General features: G+C 39.6%; 1 long non-coding RNA gene across 1 annotated transcript in view; it reads left to right on the plus strand.

The window, feature by feature from the left end:
• The first annotated feature begins 2,269 nt into the window (after window positions 1–2,269).
• LOC121882620 overlaps window positions 2,270–22,207 on the plus strand; it is a 28,901-nt gene continuing 8,963 nt past the window's right edge. The window contains exon 1 of the long non-coding RNA XR_006092130.1: window positions 2,270–4,195. This is a non-coding gene — a long non-coding RNA (uncharacterized LOC121882620). The remainder of the gene's footprint in view (window positions 4,196–22,207) is intronic.

The following is a 22,207-nucleotide window of genomic DNA, read 5'->3' on the forward strand; positions in this document are numbered from 1 at the left end:
TCTGGTGAGCACTGTGCTTTAGAGGCTCAATCTCATTTCAACCTGCTGAGGGACTTCAACATTGACTCGAACTTTGAACTTGGAAACACGTCCACTAGCCCCAGTGCCTTGAGTGCATGTTGCATCATACTGTTTGCTTTCCAGTCTTACAGCTTGCGTGATGATGTGAATGTTGTGTGTGTGTGTGTGTGTATGTATGTGGACAACTTATGAGCCAGGGTGTCTGTCTGAGCGTCTAGACATGCAGGCAAATCCATCATAGTGAACCATAACATAGAATTTTTAGCCCCAATACTATCTTGTGCTAAAGCAAGACTATGAAACTTTTTCTGAGCAGCAGAGGAAATGTCTTTGTTTTTCCCTCCTTTGTTTACAACTTGTTGCTTGGGAACATGGTGGGTGTGGTACTTTATAGCTTATAAATGGAACTTTTTTGTATATTTAAAAGTTGCATTGTTTCGCTTCAAGCCTAAAAAAACATTTGACATAATTAGGTGGCCGTTTCACACATGAATGCATGTGTTTGCATAGAAATGCTCCGCATCCAGGTGTGATAACATTTCGCATACTAACACACTCACACACATTGCTATTACAGTGATGGGATTCTAGGCTGTTAGACAGCTAAATGATGACAAATCCCTCTAGAAGAATGACAATTCTGCTAACTGACTGCCTCAAACCCCATGCTGTCAATGGATAGTTCAGAGCTGGTCTGAGGCTGATAGCTGGGGTGATGGTAAGCCATGTAGATCATTTTTGCAGCATTATCCTGAGTACTAGAATGTTATAGGTTATGATTTAATAGTTTTTTTTTCAGGGCTGGATGAAAGAGGGGCAGAAAATCAGAGTGTGCGAGAAAAAGAGGCCATCCAGGTTGAACAAAAAATATTTTATTTGTGTTTTCATCAGCCTTGCCCTTCCTTTCTCACATTCAGCCCACTCTCCCCCTTAGGTTTACAGTTAGGGATAAGATGGTGTCCTCTGTTCTCTCAGGGTGACAAACTCTCTGCCTTGGGCCATGCTGTTTCCTGTGGTCATTAGCACTTATCACATTAACAACTGTGTTATTTAAAGACCTACACTCAGTCACACAGGACAGTAGGGGCATCCTTGATGCATGTCTACCCAACATTTTTTTTATCATGTATAAATTCAAAAGGGAAATGAAAATTGAAATGGGGGAGAGCTAGATATGGTTGCATATTTGTGCTTTTAATGGATTTATCTTGATTTCACAGAAGTGCACTACATACTGTATGTGGCTCAGCTGATTTGTTCAAACCTTCATGCTGATGAATTTTTCACTGATGAGTGAAAAGTGGTGCAGTTACACATCCTTTCCACTAGATGTTCATCCTGGCTTTATTGGTGATGAGTGTCAACCTTATTTCATAAACATATATATCGATTTTATTTCAACTTTGCCACAGTTAGTAGTATGTGCACTGTAAGATTTACAAGCACAGAAAGACAAATGACAATCAAAACAAAACCCTGCAAAGAAGAAGTGGAAGTAAAGTCAGCCTTGATTGCAATTGATGAAAAAAATCTTGATTTCACTTAAATTGCTCCCAGAAAGTAGCTGTTTCCAAAGAATTCAATACTGGAAGGCACCATAAAACCAGTAATAACAGGGAGAGCAAGCATACATTGCATCTTTGCAAGTTTTCACTCATAGAAATGAGAGCAATATAATTGCAAACAAGACTGCAACATAATTAAAGCCACATTTTGTCACAGTGTTCATGTTGAAGGCAAAAGAACGTGTGTTACAACAAGAAACAAGAGTATGTAAATGTAAGTTGGTCAAAACAAACAGTAGCAGAAAAAAATCTTCGGAGCATTTGTTGTTGTTGTTTTTCAGTATGCCACTGTCGGTGGGTTCAATTTCATCATTGTAGTTGTTCATGCCTGTTTTGCAGACAAAGAGGAAACAGTAACTCAAGCAAATTTTGAAGGATTAAATGAAAGAAGCACCTTTGTCACCCTATCAGAATTTTTGCTGACTCAACAGTTGTTGGGAGAAAATGCTATGCAGGTCTGTGATTGGTGGTCCCGCTAAAATTTCACAGAAGCCCGAGTAATTGTAATTCATTGAGAGACTAATTTCAAATGACAGTAAAATTGATCACTTTTTCCCTCTAAATGGGTGGGCTTTGTTATTGCTAAGTTTATGACAAATTCCGCCCGCTGTGACGGACACGAAACACAAGCTAATAAACTAGCTAGCTAGCTAGCTTGTTGGTTTATTTGCAGCCACGAGTAATGTTACCACCACTGAGGATGACAACGTTTCGGATTTATTATTGACACCGTTTTCAAGGTTCACTTTTGACAAAAAGTTGGTGTTAATCGGAAGAGGAAGACCCACAACAGAGCTTAATTTGGTGCAGAAAACCAAAGCTTTTGAAAGGCATTTCAACTCCAGCAATTATACGCAATACCCATGAATGACAGGATCAACCAAGGAGCAGAAGCTTTACTGCTGGGATTGTTTGCTTTTTGATGTGGAGACTGGATCCTGGGCCAAAGATGGATTTTCTGATTTAGGAAGTTTATCCAAGTCAGCCCATCGCCATCAAAACACTTCAAGTCATCCGAAAGCTACTATTCTTATTTGGGGGCGTTATTGCTAGCATCATAACAGATAGCATGAAGGAGGAGGTGAGGAATGCACCTTTTGTGGCTGTTATGTTGGATGAAACAACAGACATTAGCAACATGGCCCAGATGTCATATGTGCTTCGCTATGTCACTGAAGATGGGGTGAAAGAGCATTTTTTTCAAGTATGAAGATGTGACAGAGGACAGACGAGCAGAAGCCATAGTTGCTGGAGTTCTTGAGGGGTTGTGGCTGTGTTGACAAAATGATTGCTCAGTGCTATGATGGTTTGAACGGGGTGCAAGCGAAAGTGAAGGAAACCATTCCACAGGCCCTCTTCGTTCACTGCTATGCCCACACTCTAAATCTTGTCATGGCACGGAACAGGAAGCCTCCAAGATAAGAGAGTGCAAGGTCTTCTTTTCACACCTCTCCGACTTGGCTGCCTTTTTCATCCACTCAGCAAAGTACACCAAGCTGCTGGATGATATTTGGCAGTGTAGGCTTCCACAAGTAGCTCCTACCCACTGGTGCTTAAATTCTCATTTGGTGTGCACAGTGGCAACGGAGACCAGGGAATTGAGAGAGGTAGGATGATAAAAATAATAATAATAATGATTAAGAAATTGGATATTGTGGGGGAATACCAACACACAAACCATGTTAAGAACTAATGATAAAAAATAAAAAGGTAAATAATCTCAGTGTTTATTGGAGGTCTATAATTGTTTCCATAAGATAAAAGCCATGTAACACTCCTAGTGTTCGAGCACATCGTAGACCACCACACAGAGTTTGATGATGACACTGTCCACTGCGCTGATGGATACATCACCCTCCTTGCCAGCTTCGGTTTCTGTTTTTGGGTGAAAACCTCCCATGTCATCTTTTCATACTCAGATGTTGTCTATGGAAGTTTCGAAAACAAAGGTTTCGATATCCAGTTCTGCCTGGCCAGAGTGGATGAGCTTCACAGAACAATTGAAAAGGAGAAAGAGAAGTTTGACAGGGTCTACAAAGAAACCCAGGCTTTGGTTGGCGCTTTGCGTGTCCATGGGCTCAAGGAGACATTGATAGCCCCCTATACCAGATTGCTTTAGTAACCACAAAAAGCTGGCATTCCTGGCCCCTCTTGACCCACAGCAGTTTGGGTGTTACAGTGACCATTTTATCAATGCTGTCTTTTCAAGTTTGATGGACAGCTATGGTGCATATTTCGACCAGCCCTGTCTCTACACTGAACTCACTGTCATGTAAAACATGTATGACTTTGCGGGTAAGAGGCCAGCCGACATCCATCAGTTTCTCCTCAAAAAAGAACTGAAAGAAAGCACAAGTGTACACCGTCACATGCCTCACACTGACAATCCCTGTGTCCACTGCCTCTGGGGAGAGGTCATTCTCTGCACTGAAAAACCTACTCGAGGAACATGACTGGGCAGGTGTGAATGTCAGACTTGGCCTTAATATCCACCGAGAATGAACTGCTGATGAAATTAAAAGCAAAGGATCAGATGCATGACCCCACCATCAACTACTTCATCCAGAAGGACAGTAGGATGGATTTCATTTTCAAATAATCATCAAAGGGTAAGTTATTTAAAATATAATAGGCTGCCATGCCAACTGATTGTATTCTGGCTGCCACTGCCACTGTTTTGTGTATGTTGTGGTTTATTTGGAAAAATGGTCATTGTGCAGAATTACCAGTCAATCTGTAAATTCATAAACTCAGTGGTCATTAAAATTTCATGTAATCCTGTGTGCATGCTGTATCATGACAGCACGCATACCAAACACTTCAGAACCATGGACAGCACTGTCATGATACAGCACGGACAGTGAGAAGCCACAGCCACACATTGTGTCCGGACAATTGTGTAGCTGCGGCTGCTCACTGTCGTTGGTTCTGAAGTGTCTGTTGGTAGGTCTTGTCCTGTAGGCTTAGCTCATATGAAATTTTGTTGGTTTTGTGTGGTAGGAGAGGGTGGCTGTCTGCTGTCACGTGTTTTGCACCCCGGCCCTTTGTCATATTCTGCTGAAGTACACACACAGCTTGTGTGATGATGCGATTGTTCAATGTTCTTATGCCAAAAGCATGGCCATCACCTTTATCAATGTTTAATGGGGAGGAGGACATAAGACAGCTCTCTGACCATACAGACATTTCAAAAAGCATCCAGAAATTCCTGTGACTGATGGGCTGCTGAAACCGCAACAAGCAGTAAAATCACTTGCTGTTAGTAGTGCTGACTGTGAAAGAGGATTTTCTGAAATTAACTGTATAATAACGCCACTACTGACACAACATATCAACAAGGTTTCAGGACATATGTTCATTGCTTTGGTTGGGCCTCCTTTGGACCAGTGGGATCCAGAAAAATATGTAAGGAAATGGGTTTTTAAAAGAAGGTCAGCTGATCATATAGCCTGTCCACAATGAAAACAAGTTGCCCAGGACACACAGTACAAATCAAATTGGGAGTTATTTTGAGGTGAGTGAGTCATTTTGTGCATGAGCAGCAGAGTATAATGCAGTTCCGTGTTACTATGTCGTGGAACATTTTGTACTCTGAGCAAATTTCTAGTTGGGACCATCATCACAACAAAATAAATGGTAAATGGACTGCACTTCTCAGAGACACTTTACTCTAAATCCCCCAATTTAGTATTTAATAAGCAGTGTAAATTTTAATAAATGGTTCCTAACACACTATTGTGGGCTGATATAAGGACATTTTAAGTGTGTGACAGTGTTTGTCAACAACTCCTATGAAAACATTTTAAATTATTACAATTGTGTTTTACTATATTGTCATTCATTGATTGACTGATATGGTTTTTCCTGCAAAAAAGTCCAATTACCTTGTTAAAATCCTTAAAATTACATCTCATTCTTCTCCCTCATTGAAAAATCCAAAATTTATGAATATGCAAATATTGTTCATTTTTCCCTGCTGCACTGCAACACTGGATCTTAGGGTTCCCCCACCTGCCAAATCCCACTTTAACTCCCACTCAAGCTGGATGCAGTCGCAAAAGTTACAGGTAACTTAACACAGTCCTTGTTTGCCGTTCTGTTTTTAGAGTTAAGGTCCAATATAATATTCTGTCAGAAAATAAAATCAAGTTTACCAAAGCACTGCAAAGTTTGTTGAAGTGTGGAGTTTTCAGTCTGTCTCCGTTCTCTCTGACCATTCTCACCAGTCACCTGTCACCCGTCGAAGGTGCAGCCATCTGTCTGGCTGCAGCACCTCTCTTTTAGGCTGCAGCTGTAACGTAGCTCCCGTGGTGGCCTCTTCCTCCTCCATACTCTCTCTTGTCTGATTTCACAGCACTATATTCAGCCTCATAAGTTGTAACAATAGCGCTGCATGTCTGCTCCGACATTATATTGTAAAGCTAGTTATTTGTGTTTGTGTTAGGAATCATGGAGAAACACAGTAGCTGAAGTTTGTGTGTCAGGCTGTGGCTGTAACGTCACTGCGGGGGTCGGTTTCTCCTCCAGTCTGTTGTGTCTGATTCAACAGTGCAATATTCTGTATCATGTAACTAGTTTTCCTCTAAATGTACTGATCTTTTAAAGTATTTAGTAGTATGACATTTTAGTGTCTGCTTTTCCCTATCGCTAGCGTAACATAGACTGGAGACCCACATTTTAACATCTTTGAAGGCGCCACTACAGATATCACCAGTAGTTCTTCCTTACCCCCAGCTACGTCACTGTACATGTCAAATGACAGTGAGAAGAAGCCAGAAGAACAGCCCATTTTGCAGCTTCATCCCAGAGACACAGAGAACACTGAAAACAACTGTTGTTTTTCATACCATATGTCTAATTCGGATAGGTAGAGATAAGTTTGAAAATCGGCAAGGTGGCCCTTTAAGCTGAAGTGTCTGTGATGCCTCACTTTTCTTGTCAAATAAATTATACAAAAATAGCTCAGTTTCTTGTGTTTCATTGAGGTGAATGTTTTTGACAGTAATCTTTATATGCAGTAGCATGAGACACTGTTTTACTAGTACAGGTACTGTTGCTCAGTCAGAAGCAAATTAATTACAAGTTAGACATTAGAGCAATACAGTAACACTGTTCTATTTATACTGATAGTTCAGTTAGAAGATACACCTCAAATAAATACAAGTACAATACAAGTGTGTCTGTGACAAAAGGGACTAGATGTTTGTAATGTATTGACATTTTGACAAATGCGGCCCCAAAACCAAACAAGTCTGATAATCATTTGTTGGGATCTCATGCATCAGCAGTTTGTTGGTGATTATAGGGGGTCAAGCCTGCAAAATGTATGAGGCCATGTGTTTATTCTCACCTTGTAGTCTATAAAGGGTTTGGAAAGATTTTGGCGTTTACAGCAGGTGCTCTGGAAAACAGTCCATATGCAAGACATACCCAAACTAAACATTCTCACTGAGCAACAAACACAGAGTCCTCTACAATGACAGAATTGCATATTGTATATGACACCTTGCAGATAGCAAAATATGAAAAAATAAACACCTCTTTTTTTATTCTCTATACTAATAACTGCCATTCCAGCAAGAGCTCCACCATTACCCACTTCATATGTTGGTGCAATCCAAACTTGACCTCAAAACCTCATCATTAGTGCACCTATAGAGCACACTGCCCAGTCAACATCAGAGGAAAGGCACAGGAACAAACTAAGGCTTTGAAGAACTTTAGTGCCTCACTACAACTTCACTTTCAACCATCATATTACAGATATCCACATAAACACACCCATATGCTGTATTTTAGTGTCTCATAATGTCTAATTACTGTTTCAGAAGTATGTGTCTGTAGTGGTGTTATTATATAGTTCATTTCAGAGAATCCTCTTTCACAGTCAGCACTGCTAACAGCAAGTGATTTTACTGTTTGTTGCAGTTTCAGCAGCCCATCAGTCATAGGAATTTCTGGATGCTTTTTGAAATCTTTGTATCTCTGACAACAGAAAAGCTGATGTCAAAAAGTCACAGAGCTGTCTTATGTCCTCCTCCCCATAAAACATCGGTAAAGGTCATGGCCATGCTTTTGGCATAAGAACATTGATTTGGTCAAAAAGTGATGTTTCATTCTCAGTCACCATTTGTTTGTTGTGCATGCTTTCAGTGAGTGCTTCATACAATTTCTGGGGGTTGATTGATTTCTGCCTTGGGTCATTTTGCACTGTTACCCCATGGAAGCTTCCATGTTCAGCAGCTGCAGCAGTCTGTCTGTAGTGTGGGCCAGGATTGTGTTGTCTGGCCAGAAAAAACATCGATTTGCCTCTTAATCATGTTTACAACATCAGATAATGTTATGTCCCTTGCCAACTTTCAGACAAATCTTTAAGCTTCTCCAGAGCATTAAGCAAAAGACTCGTGTTCTTTATGAAGTCACCTGAAGACAGCTTTGTAGCAACTCCCTCAAACATGCATCTGTCATTTGAATTGCTTTCAGTATCTTCATTTGCCTTGCACAAATGAGAATAAAGAGCACCATTAATGTCCAAATAGTGTTCACTGCTCTACATGATGAGGCCACCCATCTCTGCAGAGCTCAGTTCTCTCACATTTTTGGGGGACTGGTGGTACAGACAATATAATTTGTCCTTAAAACTTGAAAGACTCCAACCTTTCTCCTAGAGAAAGCTACATCAGAGCAAAACTAAACCAAACACTCATTTAAAAAGGCATCATCATCACTTAATAAACAGTTCAAAGGAACCTCAGTAATGCCTACTGCATTAGTAGATCCAAATTCCACCAAGTCTTAAAAAAAGTAGTTGGCTCAGAATTATTAAATGAGCACCTCAGGTACACAACCAAGCAAGATTTCTTGCTCAAAGCAGTGCTCTCATCAATGAGAATGGTGAGTTTTGACCTTGTAGACTTTATGCTTGCCATTAATGCATCTCTCATTTTTTTTTTCAATAAATGATATCTGCACATGTGACATTTGAGTGCAGTACTCTGCCAACATTGAGACCATTTGACTTCTGCAAGTCAAGAAGTTCTTGATGGTCTATGAAGGGCCTATTTTGCAATATAATAAGCTGCTCTGAATACAGATTTTGTTGAGGAGGTTAACTCCTCTTGTGCCTTAAGTAAACTTGAAGATAACTCTTTTTCTGATCTCATTTCAAATATTGCAACTGCCTATTTGTGACTCTGAAGACTTGTGTTCATTTATTTTTTTTGCAGTGATGTTATTTGTTTGGCTTTTGTTTTACTGTAAGGAGAAATTCTGCAGTTTTGCCATTTGCTAGAAAAAGGGTGCCTTTGTGATCCTTTTCTATAAACACAAAGTGATGTAGCACTTTTGCATACAGATTATCCTAACTTCTTGTTAAAGACAAAAGTAAATGGATATGCTTGTTTGAGATATTCATAGTGAGAAACTCTCCAACATCTGGCAAATTCTGTGTGTGTGCTGCTGCTCTGGGCTGTGCTGCATTTGAATTAACCAGATAACTTCAAAAATACATCATGTACATATCGACTGTCTGATTAAAAAAATGAATGACATTACAATATGCAAGCTTTTTACCCTTGAAAATAATCTGTCATCTTCATCATCTGTCCTCTCTCTCTTCCATCTTTCTCTATCTTTGAGAGTGAAGTTATCACACACACATTAACGTTAATAATGTACTTTCTAACTGGGAAATACTCACCCCAATTTTAGGGCACTTTATGCTCCTCATACTAACAGCAGGGCCAGAGGTGGAGCTAAAATCACTCCCACTTTGAAGGTGCTGGAACACTGTTCCAGATCGTTCCAGCCCACCTTAACCCCTGGGTATCAGCAACGTCAATCCTCAATACTGTTGTTGACCAGACTGATAAAATCTAGTGCATTATCAGAATGACTTACTCAAGACACAACATGGGTTTTTAAACAATAAATTATCTACAGTTTCCATCCATTTTTCTGCAACAGAAGCTAATAAATTCACTGCATTGTGAATTGGTCATGTCCTCTTTGTCTGACCCTTAGCGTGAAGCAATGAGAGCAAAATCATACAGCGACTGATTGACTGGAATGCTAAAACAGAGGCAGAGATAGAAGCAGAGAAGGGACAGCCAGGTCCTTTACAGCTCATTACAGTCTGGAGTCCTGGAGTTTCTTATGTAACTCCCTGTCCATGTTTCTGTTGCACTGTTTATATATATGCTGTTTGGAAGACAGACAGAAACAGAGAGAAACAAAAAGTGAAATGTCTGGTTCCAAAAGTACTGAGAACAACAGTGAATCATCCAGCCAATTAAGCTTGCTATTTTTCCCAAAAGCTTTATTTATTTGATAGGTTTTTTTTCCTTTTAACTGACTTTTTTTCGTACCAACCCTTTTTTCCTTTGATTTACCTGTTTACCCTTCGAAATTCCATTAAAAGGGGGAAAAAAAGTAACTTGTTCGTAGCTCATTGCCGTGACTGCACCTTGCAGAGAGTGGCTTAAAATCAATGCAATCTTGTTAAGTCTCTCACCATACAGCTTTGGAGAAACAAGGCTGTTCTTCTCTTTGGATTCCTACATTCTCCAAAACATACATCTCTCTTATCCATTTTGCTGTGCAAAAGCATGGTGTTTTTTTAATTGTCTTGATGAATTTAAAAGTTATGTTGTCCTTGGGGAGTGGACTGACACCGAGTACAAGTTATAACCCCAGGACCCTGTGACACCCACTATAATGATGTTAGGATTGCTAGCATGCTCAGCTGGAGTTGTGTAGATTTAAGTTTGTCAACTCACAGCAGTATTACACAATCCCCTCTCCCTTTTACCTGTCTTGCACTTTTCTCACCTGCCTCTACAACCTCATTACTCTGAGAAAGTTCTTGTTGATAGCAATAAGAGCTGACTCTTTCGGCTTTAGTACAACTTCTGGCTTTTATATGCTTTGGCATGTGTATGCGCCAAGATTTGAATGTGTTTTATTATTATTATATGCACCTACTTTTACTCTGCTTGTTTTATTGTATATTGACTATGAGTGTATATTGAGTGGCTGCTCTGACTCTGGTATCTGATCAGTCTTCCAACGCTGGTTTGGCTAGGCTGTTTTTATTCCTGGTGGTTACCTTTTTAACTACATATAACACTCTGGACTGGTTTTACTCTCCATTCAAGTGACTGAGAGTAAATGGGATGTTAATTGCAAACATGATGGCTGTGTGTGAGTCCTGCCATCCTACCTTCTCAAGGTTGAAGGACAACATCACTTGTCTGGAGGCCGAACTCAGACAGATGAACAAGCTCATCCTTGAGTTCTCAACCGTCACTGCTGCTCAGGCTTAACATCTTGCTGTCCTGTCCTGTCACCACCGGAGCTCTGGAGGCTGCCCCTAGCCAGCCTGAAGATCCCTGGAATCCTTTAGGGAGCTAAACCCAAAGCCCCTGCCAGGTCTACCCCCGTCATGAGCCAGCTAGGGGCTGATCTGTTGTGGGCGGGGTAAACACGGTGGCAAGCAGTCGTATTACTCTCATCTACCCCAGGAGATTCAGCTCAAAAATAAATTCAACATCCTGGATCTACAAGATTTCCCCCCATTGGCCTGTCAGTCCCTTGCACCCAGGTTGCCCATGCCAGCTGTGCATCGGTGCTCTGGGCCGGCAATGGGCCTCTCTCCGTTGCCCCCACACCTGACACCAGGTTGCTCTTGGGCTATCCACCTGCTCTTCACTGCCCTGAGCCAGAAGCTGGTGCAGTGCCGCCTCTATCGCACCCCAATCATGGCCCATGGTCCAGCTCCGGGGGTGCAGCTCCTTTCACGAAATCGAGAGCACAGCACTCCCCACTTAAGATGCTGATAATTGATGACTCCGATATCAAAGGTATCAAACTTAAGTTGGCAAAGACTTTTTCCTTCCTGGTTGCTACGGTTTCAGATGTAATGGTCGAAATCCCTCACCTGCTCACACAATACTCAGATATTAAAAAGATAGTCATACACATTGGTACTAATGATACCCCCTGGCAGCAATCTGAAGTGCTGAAAGAAGATTTCAGCAGACTTTCTAAGCTCCCTGAACTTGACCGTGGAGTGGGGTGTTTCACCACACTCCTTCAGCTTCATTCCTGGCTCCAGCTTCACTGCAGGGTGCAGAACATTGGTTTTGACAATTTTAATTTGTTCTGGGACTGAGCCACACTTTTTCAAAGGGAAGGTTTACATCCAAATTGACTGAGATCTTGCTTGCTGTCTGCCAATATTCTTCACAACACTCTCATTAGCCCAGCTTCTTTCCTCATAGTACATGACTTTGCAACTAGCACAGGCACTATACCTTACTCTGACTCCCCCTACCGGTCCACTATCATAATAAATAAGAATCATACTCAGGCTAGAAACCAGGCTGTTCCACCCCCTGTTGGCCTCCACATTCTCATATCCCTGTTACCTGGAACCCCAGATCCAATTTGTCTGCCTCATTATAGGGGTGGTCATAATAAGAGATCACTGCACTATATTAACTGTTTGCCCCCTCTCCTATTCCCTGTTCTGTCACCTGCCCCTCTAAAATGTGGCCTGTTAAATGTCTGATCCCTTCCCAATAAGTCCTTTATTTGCAATGATTTTATAACTGCTAATTGTCTGAACTCTTTATGGCTACTGAGACCTGGTTCACTCCTAATGATGCTGTCCCCTTAATTGAGGCTACCCCTACGAACTTTCCCATTTTATTCTCTGCTGGTTTTCAGGTCTGGTGGAACTGTTGTCATCCATAGAAATAGTTTTAAGTGCTCTTTTCTGTCCTTTGGTTCTTTAAACTCTTTTTTATTCAAGTTTTTTAATTTCTGGTCCAGTTCCTCTGCTTTGTATATTTTCATATAGACCTCCTAAGCTAAAAGGTTTTATCCATGCATTTTCTGAGCTCCTCTCTCTTGTTATACCCAAATATGATTGAGTACTCATCCTTGGTGACTTCAATATCCATGTATGTTGTCCTACTAACCCTCTTTCCCATGATTTCCTGGATCTTATTGACTCTTTTAATTTATGACAAATTGTTAAAGGTGCCACACATTCTAAAGGCCATAATTTAGATTTGGTCCTCACCAGTGGTCTCCATAAATGTGAACCTCATAGACTTTTATTTTTCAGATCATAAAGCCATCGTTTTTAATGTCTCTTCCCACTGGTAAGCCTACTGCCACTGTCCTGTCATATGTTCTTAATGCTGACTCTGCCAGTAAATTCTGTGAAGTTTTCTCAAATACCTTAACCTCGAGGTCATTTATGCAGCAAAAGTGCCTGGATGCTCTGGCTAATTCTTTCAACACTATCTGCCTCTTTATCCTCGATCATATTGCTCCTCATAAAATGCGAAAGAAAAAACATAATCCTTCTCCATGGCTCAATGAGCACACTCAAGCCCTCAAGAAAGAATGCAGAAAAGATGAACGTATATGGAAGGCTAATAGGTTACAAGTCTCCCTTGACATCCTAAGAAGTCACATGGTCAACTATCAGACTGCTGTTAAAAAGGCAAGATCAGCCCATTTCTTCAGCTTGATTTCCAGTAATTCCCATAACCCCAAAGTTTTATTTAAGGTTATTGACTCTGCTTTGAACGGTTCCTCCACACCTAATACTGAACTTAGCCCTGAATTAGTGGAGGAATTTCAGACTTTTTTTGTTAAAAAGGTGGATAATATAAGGACTCAAATTGTTTCAGACATGCGTATCCTATCTATCCCCCCCTCAAACTGTGCAATGCTGACCCAGTTTCAGCCAATTTCCCTCTCAGTCCTCGAAACCACTGTCTCTCATATTAAATCGTCTTCCCAGCTTGATATTATTCCCTCTAAACATATATCCCACTGTCAGTCCATGCATTTGATCAATTATTAATTGCTCCTTGGCCACTGGTATTTTTCCTTCTTCTTTTAAACATGCAATTGTGCAACCCATGTTAAAGAAACCTAATCTTGACCCATTCACCCTCAGCAATTACCAACCTATTTCAAAAATATCTTTTTTTAACTAGTAAGTTATTGCCTCTCAACTGATTGCTTATATGAACGTTAACAGCATTTTTGATATCTATCAGTTTGGTTTTAAAGCTTTAGACAGTACTGAGATGGCCTTAGGTGACAAATGACTTACTCCTTGCTGCAGATAAAGGTGGAAGCTCCATTCTGGTCCTGCTAGACTTGAGTGTGGCCTTTCATACAGGAGACCATGCTGTCCTTCTACAGCAACTTGAAACTTAGGTTGGTTTAAAAGGGTCTGCCCTCAACTTATTATGTTCCTATCTGTCTAATAGAACCTTTTCTGTTGTTGGAAATTCCTCATCTTTGGGTTCCCAGTTCACTCATGGCGTTCCTCAAGGGTCAATCTTGGGGCCATTACTGTTCTCCATTTATATGCTGCCCTTGGGTCAGGTCGTTCATAAGCATAATGTACAGTACCACCCGGCTGGTGACTGAAGCCCTGTTTACACCTAGCATTAACATGCGTCTTGGGTGATCCAATCACAAGTGGACGGCTCTAAGTATAGATGTGAATGCACCCAAGATGCATTGAGGACGTATTGAGATCCAATTACTCAGACCACATTCGGAAGTGGTCTGGTCCACATATGGCCACATTCTTTGAATAGTGTGTATACAATGTGGCCTGGGCCACATTGAAGAACTGCCTACTCAACTGACGTCCTCTATTTCCCGGCAGACCAGGCACAGGAAGGGCACTGCAGCCTCCCAGTCCATGTACCCTCCGGTCAAAGTTCAACTTGGATGGAGTGTTCAATTTATTTGATAATAGGATAAAAAAATGCATTATTTGTTTTTCCATTTCAACTTATGTTCAACTTATTGATAACAGGATAAACACATTTTTCATGTGAATTACAATGTGAAGTAAAAAAGCCCAAATCCACTTGCCATTTTTCTTATTTTTCCTGTTTCCCTAACCCTAACCCCAAGCCATTTTCATTTTCAAATTGGCAATTGGATTAGAAATTCAACCAAAACCAGAAAATAACTTGTTTTTCACATGTCTGTCTAAAAAAATATTTCAGAAGCTAAAGATTTAATTCTGTTTCCCCTGGATAGTTTCCTCTGTCCCGATAACCACAGTTTTTAGTTTTGCTGTGCTGCTCAACATAAAGGAGCTTGTGATTTATCGGGAGGACGGCTGCTTTACTCCAAACAATTTCACTGTATGAACCTGGACTGTGTGTGTGACCTTTTGTGTGCCACTTAAAAACAACAATGCATTTGGTCTTTGCAAATGGAAATGATGTATGTGTTTCTTTGCATATAGAGCAGGGAAGTGAGATCTGATCACAAGTGGTCACTCGAGACACATGTGGAGATACATGTTAATGCCAGGCATGAAAAGATGTACTTAGAACTGTCCACTTGTCTGATCTGATCTGATCACCCAAGACGCATGTTAAGGCCAGTTGTGAACAGGACCTAAAGACAATCAGCACTTTGTAACATTATTTTAAAAAAGTGCTATATAAGTAATGTTTATTATTGTTATCATTATTATTATTATTATTATTAACTGGAGAAAAACAACAGAGGAAATCAATAAAACTAATTCCCCCTTACGTTGCATTTAACCAATGTAAATATCCATAAAGTAGCCATAAAGAGTTCAAATGTAAATACCCTTTAACCAGCAGATTTAAAGAACAACCACCTCATTTAGCACAGCTTTAGAGGACATCCATTAGGATTGCCTGAATAAATTCCACTGACAAATGAGAGGTTTATAAACATTCAGTTATGCTTGGATCAGGTCATTAAGCTTAAAAGGCCATTAGTCGAGCTCCCTTCAGTACATTGGCCAGGCCTCAATGTGATACACATCAGTTAAGTTTGGGTCAATTATTCCTTGTAAAAAGCCAACAAGGATCCACAGAATCAGTTAGTTTAATGTTAGTGTCACAGTTATAATTATTTATTTTAATCGGCATAGTAAGTATGAAGGAGATTTGTAAAACTACACCCCAGCTGTTAGATATTACTGCTGTTCATAAATCATCTCTCAAATATTAAACAGTGTACAGTGTAAACATTGAAAAATAAATTTTAAAAAATTTGGATTGATGTGTAAATCTGGGCTGTTTGATGCTCAGTCTTTGTGCAACTCATTGAAGTTTTCACACAAGCTGGGGGCATACATTTTAAATATGCATTTCTAATTCATAATGGTTTCATTGGCTGTTTCCTGTACCAGAATAGGGAAACACTATTGTGACTTAAAGCAATCACTGCCTCAGTAAATTTACAAATCAGACAGAGTTTGTGTGGTGGCATGCAGTTATTTTGTCTGAGTCATTGCTGATGGTGCTGAGGCTTAATTTCATATGAAGGTATTGCAGCATACTGTAAGTGAATGAAGAATTGTACTGGAACTAAAGCATATATTTCTGCTTGCTTTCACAAAAGTTCTTGGTGACACTTGTATTGTGTGAGTTAATACTTCTACATAAGAATTGAAATGTACTTTGGCAACCTTATCATGTGTCCAAACTGTATGGAAGTTTGAAAGTATAGTAAAGTATGAAACCTTTAAGTAGTGGTGGAAGAAGTATTCAGATCATTTACTCAAGTAAAAGTACCAATACAGCAATGTAAAAATACTCCATCACAAGTAAAAGACCTGTATGTAGAATCCCACTTAAGTAAAAGTATATATGTATTAGCAGTAAAATGTACTTAAAGTATTAAAGTAAAAGTACTCATTCCATCCCTCTGACTATTATATTATTATATATGACATCATTAGATTATTAATACTGAAGCATCAGTGTTAGAGCAGCATGTTACTGTTGTAGCTGCTGAAGGTGGAGCTAGTTTCAACTACTTTATATACAGTTAGCTAGTTTAATCCAGTGGTTCGTTACCTAGGGGTCAGGCCCCTCCAAAGGGTCACCAGATAAATCTGAGGGGTCGTGAGATGATTAATGGGAGAGGAAAGAAGAAAAAACAAAGTTCTGATACACAAATGTGTTTTCAGTTTTTGGACTTTTTCTCTAATCTTTGATTTTTGGTGAAATATTGGATCATTTGGACATTTATTGAAATGAAAGCATGTGAGAAGTTTAGAGGGAAAAATCACTATTTGATGGAGCTGTTAACAACTCATAGACATCTGAAATGTGACCCCGACTACACACTGCTTTTTGTAAGATGGCAGAAACCAAAAAGGTTAGAAACCACTGGTTTCATCAAAGCTTGTTATATTAGCTATTGTGTAAAATCTTAATCTTGAAAGTAATAAAGCTGTCAAATAAATGTAGTCGAGCACAAAGTACAATATTTCCCTCTGAAATGAAGTGGAGTAGAAGTATAAAGTAGCATAAAATGGAAATACTTAAGGTACAAGTACCTCAAAATTGTACTTAAGGGCAGTACTTGAGTAAATGTACTTAGTTTCTTTCCACAACTTTAAGAAAACTAGTAAGGCTGTTCTGCATGTAGTACATGATAAGTGCATCATAAGAATTTAATTGTGAATTAATTGTGAACAAAAGGCTGGCTCCCATAACTTATCATGTATTACTTTAAACCTGCACTAGTCAGTATTTTCATATTAACAATGGATCAAATGACTATGAATAATGAGAAATCAAATTAACATCCAACTCTGCAGTGTCATCATCAGTTCAAAAGAACACTTTGGTGTTCTGCAGCTCGTTGGTTTGGTTTTACGGACAGTAACATTATTGTTTTTATTCATTGTCACGGCTCTCAGCAACAGGCAGCTATTTTGAGTGGAAGGGCCTTGATAAATCTCTTGTATACTCCCTGCCCAGCACCATACAAAGTTAACAAGTAGCTGGTGGACATAGTGGAGCATTTAGCAGCTAAAGAGCCAGATTTTTCCCTCAGGAGTTGATGGAGACCAAAACAGCTAAAATAAGAGTGAATATTGGGTAAAGTGGACAAAAACATGATTCCAAATGGAGGCTTAGGGTCGAGTAATGCTAGTTCACATGACCTTATTTCCAATGAGGTCAGAAGGCAGAAGTGATTAAAGCTATTCAGAACAACCACACTTGAACGTTGGGTGAATAGTTCGCCATCATAGAGAGGGGCAGATGGGGATAACTTTCGCACAGTCTTTCCTTCATTCATAGTGTTGCACTCTGTTGTACAGACAAAAAGTAATATATATAACTGTGTGAAGAAATAAAAAAAGGATTTAAGAGAGAAGTTCAAACCTTGGTTACAGAGTGCCAATCACTTCATGAAATGGGTGTGAATGTGAGATTGTTAGTTTCAGAGAGTTACAGAAATAGTTGGACACAGCCCCCACAATTCTGATGTCTGAGGGATGGGGGGGGGGGGGGGGGTTCTGAAGCTGTTCAACCATCCAACAAGCACTTCTGATGCCTTTATGTTACTCCATGTCTGAGTAGGTAACTGTTTGCTAACATTTTTTAACTGTTTTAACATTTTAAGCCACTTGTCCAATACTTAAAATATAAACAATATTATGCTTAATTATTTCTCTTGGGCTTGATGAAATAGGATTTGTGAACTAAGCCATTTTAGAAAACAGAACACTAAACCAATTTAAAGATGAAGGAAAGGTTGTTGGATCACCACAGTGAAGTGAAACTTTATTGATCTGAAATTATGTTAAATTGTAATAAAGTCCAAGGTACCGGTGCTTTTAATTTGCCACAAGTTTTTAGTCCGTTACTGATACCAGTATTTTATGTCAACAACATTTGTGCTGCTTACAATGTTTATTTCTGCAACAATCAAATTAGAGGTGTGTCTTGAAGGACCTTTGACCTTCACCTGCACTCTTTAAACAAATTAAAGCAAAATCAAATGTTGACGCGTGGACATCACAAACAAACACACAAACTGACTCACAAAGAGCTATTATACACTGAAGAAAGATCATGTGTGTGTGATGTCAGACAAAAGGATAGTAAGTTGAAATGACTCTTATCAACTGCCCAGAGGCAATTACATCTCAGTAAAAGTGTTCATGTGTTATTTATGCGTCTTTGTGATTGTGTGTGTGTGCAAGTGTTTGATTACCCTCACAATGTCATGTGTGATTATGGTAATTAGCGAATTACAGGATAAGATCGAGATTACTATTCCACACACAGCTGTTGAGGAGAAAGACAGGAACACACAGATCAAATGAAGGGGTTTAAGGATGTGAGAGCAATCTATCAATGCAAATGCCAATGTCCATCTCCTAATGTCCCCATGAATATGAGGCAGTGGGTTGGAACCATCCATACACAGTGTATAAATCAGTGCTTAACGAGCCCTAACGATCCTTAACTATCCTATAAGCCCTTGATTAGCGGTTGATTATCAGGACGGCGGGCCAATGCAAATGGCTGTTTACCACTGGCCTTTAGCTGTTTGTGTGAAACAGAGGTAGGGAGAGAGAGGGAGAGAGAGAGAGAGAGAGAGAGAGAGAGAGAGAGAGAGAGAGAGTGGAGTAAGGAAGGAAATGAATTGGTTTTTGTGTGTGTGGGTCTCAGTCTGTGTGTGTGTTTGCTTGTGAAGGAGCCTTCAGGGATGAGGTGCAGACTTTGGGTGAAAATGTGTTTCCAATCCACCAGGCTTTGAGCAGGAAACAAAAAGGGAATTGCAGTCACCCGTGAAACAAAACAGACACTTTCTCTCTCTCTCTCTCGCTCTTTCTCTCTTTGTTCGTCCACATTGCTGCTATTTGCTAAAGACAGTGATCCATTGCCTTGTTTGTGATTACAGTGCACAGGTTCAGTAAATGTTAATGGCATCCCTAGTCAAACTGCCAAATTCTGATTGGGTCAGTCAGCAGATACTTTTTTTGTGTGTGTGTTTTTTTTGAATGTATAATTTTACTGCTAATTGCACCACCAGCTATATGCAATTAACAGTTGATAGGACAGTCAGTCACTGTTCTTCAGATGGGACTCCCATTTGTCTGGTACATTTAGGATGGCTGCCATGACAAGTTTGATATTCGCTATATGGAATATCAAACTTGTCATGGAAGTAACTGTCAGAAAGGTGTCATTTGGCTGAATATTTTGGTGCCATTGTACTGAACATTTTAGTGTTTTGTGTCTTATACATACTGAAGATTGTTCATTTACATGGTATTTATAGTGAATGTCAAGGCAAGGTCTTGTACAACATGAGAAAGAGTCTACAGCCATTGTGGTGGGTCTGTAAGGCTGTACTTGAGAACAGGGGTGCTTTGAGCTAAATGCTAATGTCACTATGCTAACATGGTCATAATGACAAAGCTAACATGCTGACGTGTAGCAGGTATATTTAACAATGTTAATCATGTTAGTTTGGCATGTTAGCAGGCTAGCATTTGCTAATTAGCCCTAAACACACAAAGTTTATCTGAGGCTAATGGGAATGTCATTAAATTTACAAGTAAACCAAAGTTATTACAAATTATGCCAAATTTCACCATAATCCATCCAGTAGTTGTTGGCATATCCCACTCAAAACCACAAATGCCAACCTTATGGTGGCATTAGACGAAAAGTCAGGGGATCATGAAATAATTAAGCAAATACTGTCTGGGAACTATGAATGTCTGTACCAGCCCATCCAATAAATGTGGAGATATTTCAGTATATGTCAGTCTGGACCAAATCAGTGGACTGACCGACCAACAGACCAACGGATAGACAACTAGTATGGCTAAAAACATTTAACGTACACCTATAGTACAAAAAGAATTTGTTTTGAAATGTGTGTGTGCTTTAGTTCAAAAAGGTGGGTAACAGATAGGCTTGCAATGGCACGTGGATAAAAAAAAAACTTCAAGTACAAACAAACAAGTACCAAATTCTTTATTTCATCATTTTAACCAACAAAGGCTTTTGTTTGTGTGAAAGTACAATAAAGGATTGGAAAATTGGATCCTGCCATCTTAGTTTTATCCAAGCAGATTACCATGAGAGCGCTCTAAGGCCCTTCAGGCTTTGTGCTGCTATCTCACTCCTATTTAGTGGGTCACTGTGATGCCACTGCTAGGGCTACAGATAATTTACCCACAGCTGATCCGAGTGCCTGTGCAGCTAACCAGTTGGCAATGCAACTGGTGTTGGCAGAAGAAAACAAAAGCCCACACACTTTTTAAAAGCTTACAGCATCACAACAGTCCATAAGCTACAGTACTATTAAAAGCATTAAATCCTGAAACTACCCAATGTTTCTCCTGTTTGATTGTAATTGGCTTAATAATCCATTTTCCAATTGAATCCAATTGAATATACAGTTAGTTGTTCATGGTTTTCCAGTAATTATAAAGAGCTCTTGAGCATTCTGAGTTAAATGACTCAGTCGACATGGTATTTGTGATTGGAAGCAAGTGGAAACCTTGTGTTAGCGAGACAGACTACCAAATGATGTCCATCTGTAAAATTAATCCTGTTATCACTAATATACCCCAGCATAATTGCTCTATTGAATGGAACCTCTTACCTTGCAGTTCCCCAACTATCTTTTAATTGAACATATAAAGTCATTTAGCAGCATACAGTAGTCAGTTGTATTTGATTCTCTAAGTATCGTTGCCAATACATCAGTTGACAGGCAAATTCATGCACACAGCTGACCAACAATGTGTCACCAATGAAGGGAATTTATATTACATTGTCAAAAAGTCTAATTTCTCTTTTTGTGAAAGGCAGATGTGGTGATTTGTTTTTGTGATAGCATAAGATGGCAAAAGAATTATTTTCACACACAAGTGAGATATTTCTAGTTGCTAGTCAAAGAACATTTGTGCCTCCAGCAGTGACCAATATATAAGTCTACGATTTTGCTGCACTGGGGATACTTTTTTTCTGTAGCATCTGGCAAAGATGCTGGAGAAGCACAAGTGTGTTGATGAGGTGAGACCCTGCCAAAAAACACAGACATCAAAAACATCACCCAAAAATGTGAAGCACTGATATCAAGCACATACACAAAAAGATCTATATAAGGTACACCGGATTCAAATCAAAGCCCTGTCCTGCATCAGTGTGGGACAGTATGACAGGAAGTGGTCTGCTGGGAAAGACAAACGCATCTCTGTTAATCTTGTGGGAGAAAAACTGACAGCTAATTGTACTTCTGTGGTGTGTATTTATGTGCTTGTGTGTGTATGTATAACACAGTGAGAGAGATGTAGAAAGAGATAAATACACAGCCGTTCTTAAAATTAATGTGATTTTAAACATCTGTTTAAACACATATATAAACAGCTGATGTGTCATTTTACTATATTTTGTGCCATGTGTTGCTTCAGTTTGTGTCCAAAACTACTGTAAAGAGAGAAATACACTCACTTCTTTGGTACACCTGGCTTGCACTTTTGCCCCAAGAAACAGCAATTTGCTTCATGGTTTCAAAAAATGTGCTGGAAACCTTTCTCAGAGGTCCTGGCCCTATTACCATCTCTCAGTTTTGGACAGTTTATCCTGTTACAACCAGAATGGGGAATTAACCTTTTGATCTACTTACAGCTGTGTCCTGTAGATCTTACCAGTCACTCTCAGTTTAACCAGCTGCAGGACTAAATAAAATAGATGATATGGCTACATAATTTTAAAAGCAGCCAGGGCCAAATTTTGTATTGCTAAATGTACAATATATCC

Source organism: Thunnus maccoyii, chromosome 2, assembly GCF_910596095.1.
Source record: "Thunnus maccoyii chromosome 2, fThuMac1.1, whole genome shotgun sequence".
Classification (NCBI taxonomy): Eukaryota; Metazoa; Chordata; class Actinopteri; order Scombriformes; family Scombridae; genus Thunnus; species Thunnus maccoyii.